We start from the raw sequence: 7,710 nt of genomic DNA, 5'->3' as shown, positions 1-7,710 counted from the left end.
TACCAAACTTTATCAATAAATTTCAATCAGATAAAGCAAGAGCTTTAAACAGTTTCAACTAATCATTTTTAAAAGGTTCTGTAGTAACTTATACCATTTCTAACTTCTGTAATTATTATGATTGTATTATAAAAGATTTACATTAATTCCCCCTGCAAAGATTTAGTTATAATTTTCTCCATTTCAGTGATGAGAAATTTGAAGCTTAAAGTAGATATTGAACTTGCCCAAGAATGTACAACTAATAGATAGCAAGAGTTAAAATTCTCATAAGTTTAGTTGATCCAAAAGCTCTTGTTTTCACTAGGCCACTGTGTCCTTGTATTGTGTTATGAGAGTTATATGAAGTTAATAAGAATACTGTGCTTTGAATGCTATAAATAACTGGCAAATTCTTATTTGCTCAGACTTGAGGTTTAGTGGTGCTAGTGGGAAAAGATGATGTGAAATCATTTCTTGCCTCTGGGAGCTTACCAACAATGTGTTAGTCAGACAAAAGTATTACAATATATATTTTTAATTATACTCTGTATTTGTTAATATGCTAGCAAAATTTTAGTAGATCTTACTACCTGCTGAAAAACTTCATACTATCATTTTGAAATGAGGCAATAATACTGATAGCAAAGGATTTTCTATAGTATTTACTAAGAAAATGTATGTACAGATATGTAAACACAGTGCCTAACACAGAGTATGATTTCAGTGAAACATTTTACCTCTTACTTTGTCTTCTAAACTATGATCTTCTCTGATAACTAGATCATAGAGTATTTTGTGGAAAAACAAACAAATAAAACCCAGTGGAGAGCTTCCACATGCACCCGAGAGCAGACATAAAAAATACATGAAACACAAACTGACAGAATTGGAAGGAGAAATAGACAATTCAATAATAATGGTTGGGGAGTTTTAATATCCCCTTTTAATAATGTATATGACAATGTAAAAGAAGCAAAACAAGACACAGAAAATTTTACCAACACTATAAACCAACAAGATCTAATAGACTCTCCATCAGAGCAGCAGAATACGCACTCTTCTCTGGGGCTCATAAAGTATTTTGCAGAATAGACCTTATGCTAAGCCATAAAACAAGCCTCAATACATTGAAAAGTGTCGACATCATACAAAATAAGTTCTCTAATCACAATGAAATTAAATAAAAAATAAATGACCCTGGGAAGTGGAGCTTGCAGTGAGCCGAGATTGCACCACTGTACTCCAGTCTGGGTGACAGCAAGACTCCGTCTCAAAAAAGACAGGGAAATTCACAGATATTTAGAAATTAAACAACAAGCTGCTAATGAAACAATGGTCAAAGCAATATTCATAAGGAAGATTTAAAAATCACTTCAACAATTGAAAAAAAAACGCAACAATATATCAGAATTTACAAGATGCAGCTAAAGCAGTGTTCAGAGGGAAATGTATACTTTTAGATTCCTGTATTAAAAACTGAAAAATCACAAATCTATAACCTAATCTTCCAACATAAGAAACTAGAAAAAAAGTAAACCAAATTCAAAGCAAGTAGAAGAAAAGGAATAATAAAGATTAAAGTGGAAATAAATGAAATTTATAATAGAAAATCAATAGAAAAAATCAATAAAATCAAATTTTTTAAGTTGCAAAATACAAATTTTTTGCTACATTGATCAGTAAAAAGTTATAGAAGACTCCAATTACTAAAATAATGAATGAAAGATGGAACATTATTACAAAACTTACAAGAAAAAGAAGTATAAGAAAATATTATGAACAACTGTCATAGTATTTGTGTCAACAAATTATATAACAGGTAATTTTTGTTTTAATTCTAGATAGACAAAATCTACTGAAACTAACTGAAAAAGGAATAGATAATCTGGAAATACCTACAATGAATAAAGACATTACATTAGTAATCAAAATATTTCCACAAAGAAAAGCCTAAGACCAGGTGGCTTTACTAGATCATTCTGTCAAATGTTTAAAGAACTAACACTAACCCTTCACAAACTCTTCCAAAAAATAGGAGGAAGTGACATTTCCCAAACATTCTATGAGGCCAGTATACCTGATAACAAAAGCAGATGAAGACATCCCAAGAAAACTACGAACCAATGACTCTTTTTTTTTCTTTTTTTTTTTTTTTTTTTGAGACAGAGTTTCGCTCTTATTGCCCAGGCTGGAGTGCAAAGTCTTGATCTCAGCTCACCACGACCTCTGCTTCCTGGTTTCAAGTGATTCTCCTGCCTCAGCCTCCTGAGTAGCTGAGATTACAGGCCTGTGCCACCATGCCCAGCTAATTTTTGTATTTTTTAGTAGAGACGGGATTTCTCCATGTTGGTCAGGCTGATCTCGAACTCTTGACCTCAGGTGATCCGCCAGCCTCAGCCTCCAGAAGTACTGGGATTACAGGCGTGAGCCACTGCACCCGGCCCCAGTAACTCTTATAATATAAAATAGATAGAGAAATATTTGAGTACTAACAGATTGAATCCAGAAGCATATAGAAATGATTATAAAATCATGACCAAATAGCATTTATCCCAGGAATACAGTTAGTTTAACATTAAAAAATCACTTAATGTAATATTCTTTCAACAGAGTAAAGGATAAAAGTCATACAGTCATCTTGATAAAAGAATTTGAAAAATTCCAACACTCTTTTGTGATAAAAGCATTTAGCAAACTAGGAATCAAAGTGAAATTTCTTAACCTGATAAAGAGTATCTATGAAAAACCCACAGATAAAATCATCCTTAATGATAAAAGATAATTCTTTTCCTCTAAATGCGGGAACAAGATTAGCATTACTGCTCTCACCACTTCTATTCAATATTGCACTGGAAATTTTAACCAGGGAAATTAAACAAGAAAAGAAAAAAAGGTCATTCAGATTTGAAAGGAAGCAGCAAAATTTTCTCTATTTTTGTATGACGGGCTTTTATATATAGGAAATCCTAAGAATCACTAAACAATAATCAAAACACAAAACATAATGAACAAAAATTTAGATAGTGTTTGTGGATACATAACTCCTTGAACTGTACACTGTACACTTTAAGTGAATGAATTTTATGGTCTGTGAATCATGTTCCAACAAAGCTATTTGAAAATGGAAAGAAAGTTTTATTCCCTAGGATATTGGTAGCGTTTATGTGTCACAGGCTGTGCCATCTCTAAGTTCATCCATGAAGCACAGAGCTGAAACACTCTACACGCTCTAAAACCCTTCTATTTGCCTAGTGGCCACTAGGATTAAATGCCTTTGTTTTTCTGCAAGGTCTATTTGAGGGCAGTAGCTTCAGATTTTTGACAGATATTGTTATACATTTCAGCTATCAGGTCTGACAATCTGATTTCCTTGTGGTGCAAATAAATGACACATTCACTAAGGGAACTCTTGTGAGTTGTCACTATGAATTAATGTGTAGACAGACCCCAATCTGCTCAGCCAAGGCAAGCAGTGGACATTCATCATATAGTGATGGGTTGTGGACCAAACTTTATGAATATGTAATATGATAACCTATCTACCCATGTATTTGTGCCTATAGACAATCCAGGTGAGGTGAATCATACGGATATATTTATGCAGAAATGGGATAACCTGGGGAGCTGATCTCACTGCAGATGTGTAAATATTAAGAACATGAACAAATGTAAAGGCCCATTTGGGGAAAAATTCATGTACAAATCAGTAAACAATTTTTTCTTTATCTGACATTGCTTGCTCAAGTGCAAAGATAAGCTTCATCATTGGATCTAAAATATTTAATTTAAAGACAGTCTTTAGCCCAAAGTAGGCACTGATATTTATATGCTTTAAAATCAGCAAAATTACTAATAAAAAGCATAATATTAATGAGTTCATGAAGAAGATAGGTAGTTTTTATATTTGTGAATTAAGTTTATGGGCTTCATCAACCACACTTTTAAATATGGAAGGAAGGACTAGAGTCTGAGTAATCTCACAACTTCTCAGCCCACCTGTCAGGGCCATTGCTGAGGGAATCAGTTTCATCATGCCTTGAGAGATGGGAGTGGCCTAAATGTTCATCCTGAGTGTAGGATACATCCCACCGTTGCTCTTGTAGGGCACCAACCAGCCCCATCGCACAGCTCAACTGCTGTGTTTAAAAGTTTTGTTGCTGCCCTGCTTCCTCTTGGAGGTAACCTGTCTCTCTTTTCTCACCAGCACATGAAAATGCCATCAGTTAATTAGTCCTGATTGTGAATAAGTCTACACTCCATTTTGAGATGGCAGAGAAGCCACTTACTTTAACACTTTCAATCTTACTTATTTCCAATCAACCCTACTGTGCTAGGAATTTTATACACGTAACACATATAAAAAGTAGGCATTATTGGGTCTTGAACTCACTGTAGCATGAGAGCCTGGAGTAAAAAGATGAAGCAGGGTAAGAGGGTAAAAGGAAGAATAAAGGAAAAAGAAATAAAAAGAAAGAAGGAAGGAAGAAAGGAAGGAAGGAAGGAAGGAAGGAAGGAAGGAAGGAAGGAAGGAAGGAAGGAAGGAAGGAGGGAGGGAGAGAGGGAGGGAGGAAGGGAGAGAGAGATGTAGGGAGGAAAGGAGGGAGAGAGGGAGGGAAGAAAGAAAGAAGAATGGAAAAAGAAAGGAAAGAAGACAGAGAGAGAGAGGAAGGGAGGGAAGATGCTAAATCGCACTAAAGTGCCAGACTGTTCTCATCCTTTACCTGCAGTACAGCTATTGCAGATATCGATGGAAGTTTTGCATAAAATTCATTTTTAGACAAGTGTGCCAAAATAACACAATATAATTAACCTTAAAGATATTAAGAGACTGGGGAAATGTCAAGAGCTTTAGTATAACAGTCCTAGGTTTGAAGCTAGCCTGTGCACCTTACAAGTTCACTATCCTTTGAGCAAATTTTTAATAACCTCTTCACCTTGTATTCTTTATCTGTAAGATGGAGATAATAACAGCTACCTCATAGGGTTGGAATCAAAGCAGTAACATACATAAAGCAGCAAGAAAAGTATCAGGCACATAGGTGTTCACTAATGCAACTATCATGATAGTTGTGAAGATTAGTCTAGCACCTTCAGTGAAAGAGGGAGGCCCCTCCTAACTGCCAATCAAATATGAATAAAGACAAAGGAAAGAAGAAACTGAAAATAACAGCAGAGACTATTAGGATGAACAGATGGACTGACAACCTAATATTAGAAATGGAGACATTTCTATGAACTCTAATGAGTTTAGAACCAGATAGGCAAGAACCCAGACTTTCTTTTATGAAACAGATAGCATCTAAAGAAAGAAAAGCACTTTTACTTCTCCCAATATCTAGCCCCATTCAAAGGTTCTCCACTGTCCAAACCAATCTGAAAGCTGAGCAGCTGCCCATCTGTCCCTTGGGTGCTGATTCATGAGGTCGCAGCCTCTGCTGTCCTTTCCACATCTGTATGCAGCAACTTTTGGAGCACAGGGGCACCAGCTGGGGCACCTTGCGTACTGGGAGGAACAGGCTCCACAAAGAAAATCTTTTATGTAGACTGAAAACAGACAGCCTGAGAACAGTATAATTGAGATGTGTACCACGGACACCTGCATTTTCCAATAATTCAAGAGGGTGGTGCACCAGTCACTGGGGCAGGGAAGGCTACCAGCTCCACAAAGCACAGGGCACTAAGCTAATAACGACTGGAAGATGAGTCCTGGAGTATATGGGATGAGGGGTCATCTCCACCAAGAGCAGATACGAGGGAAAGACTCTAACAGCACATAAGTGGGCAGAAAAGAGCTAAAGAGCTAAAGGTTCTATTTGTTGACAAATACTGAGGATGACAGTTAGCTGAGTCACTGTCTGAGAACAAATAAAGAAGGGAGAAAAATGAAGTATAGGAGAAAAATGCTGCAATGCAGGGGAATGAAAGACATCTGGAAAATTCTGAGAAAGGCATGTGTCTGAATGTGATTTAATTCAGAAACCATGAGAAAAATGTCGGAAAACTCTGTCGTCTTCAGTAAAGAATTAAAAAAAAAATAGGCTTTATGAAATAATAGCATGAGGGAGAGCAGAGGCTCCATTATGTGTACGTGGTATACTCCCATAAGCTCTAGCAGAGAGAATTTTGCTTTGTTTTCATTGCTGTGCTTAGCACAATGCCAGGCACAGGGCACGTAATAAATATAAATGACATTCAGCAAACATTAACTTTATTTATCTCTGGGTGGAAACATTACTAGTGATATTTGTCATCTTATTTTTTTACTGCATTTTCTAAAATCTCTGCAATAAAAATGACATGTTTTGAAATAAGAGGAAATGTGCATATGAATTACATGACTTCCTCACTCCTGTTAATCACTGTTGATGCAGATGCTGAATAGCCTCCTTGCTAAAGAACTAACAGTGCCAAGATTCGGGTGCCAGCATAGCTATAAGCACATCTGGTAAATTGGGTGGGAGTAACCCAGTGGAGTGACATTTTGAGAAGAAATAGGGATCGTTATGGGAAGAATTTACCCTGAGGGAAGAAGAAATCTGCTGTAATGAGCCAGGCTTGGTGACAAGGCCTGAAGATTGGAGGGTAGCAATAGTGCCACATGGTGGGTGTTACCTGAGAAAATATCTGAACAGCTTGAACCAACACAGACAGCTGGGCAATCTTCCTTGATGGCAAGAACCTAAAGTAGAGAAGAGTAAGAACCTAAAGTAAAGTAGAGATCCTGAAGCAGTAAAGAGAAATAGAAAAGAAGAGTGGTCCCTTGCCCTGCCGAGAACCAATAGTGACAGCAGCTGCATCAACGGCAGGAACCCAAGCAAGTGGGTGAAGATACTACTCGGAGCCGTAAGCCAAAGATGGACTCAGTCCAGAAAAGTGGCAGGCAGTGGTCCGGAATGGGAAGACACTGGGGAATAAAGGTGGTCAGAAGGCTACCAGGAAAGCACAGGGGCAAGTTACAATAGGGGAATGAGCCGTGTCAGGATTAAGCAGCAGCAGCTGACACAAGTCTCACTAGGCCCACATCCCAGCCTAGAGCAACCAGTGTTAAAGACAGCAGCCCCAGTGGAGCAGAAAGCAGTAGCTCAAGGACAGGCAATGGCAGCAGGATGGGCCCTGGTCCAGCTGCTGAGGATGCAGACTGACCTAATACCCGAGAACAGTGGAACATCCCTGAGGATGCCCTGGAGGAACTAAGGTCTTGCCATTAAAGAGGGATACCCACTGAGCTCATATAGCCTGGGCATTGCCATGGAAGTGACTCCATATACACCTAGGGATAGGGGATCTCTAGTTACTTTTGAGTTACACAGCAATAAGAAATAATTAAGGGGGAAATTAAAGGAAAAATATTTTCAATGGCTCCTCCTTCTCTATGCCTCATTGCCAGTCTCCTAAAGCCTCATTGTTCTCTTCCCTCTAGTGTGATGCTTTCAAACTGTATTCCTCAGTAGAAAGCTCCAGAACTTTATGCTATCTAAAGATCTTTCCAGCTCATGTGTTACTTCAGCTTCCAAATATGAGTGGTTGCCCTCTGTGGGTTTGCAAACATAATGCAGAGATGTGCTAAGCCACAGAGCTGAGGTAATCCATGAACTGAAGAGGGTGCAGAGAGAAAGCTAAACCCTAATATCAGGCAGTCCGACTGCAACCTTGGCTCTGCTACTCATTGTCTATGGGATTGGACAGAAACTCATTCACTCCCCTGAGCCTCAGTTTCTTTATTTCTGA

Source organism: Chlorocebus sabaeus, chromosome 14 (assembly GCF_047675955.1).
Source record: "Chlorocebus sabaeus isolate Y175 chromosome 14, mChlSab1.0.hap1, whole genome shotgun sequence".
In the NCBI taxonomy this organism is placed as follows: domain Eukaryota; kingdom Metazoa; phylum Chordata; class Mammalia; order Primates; family Cercopithecidae; genus Chlorocebus; species Chlorocebus sabaeus.
The sequence above is the reverse complement of the archived record's forward strand: the minus strand, read 5'-3'. Positions refer to the sequence as shown.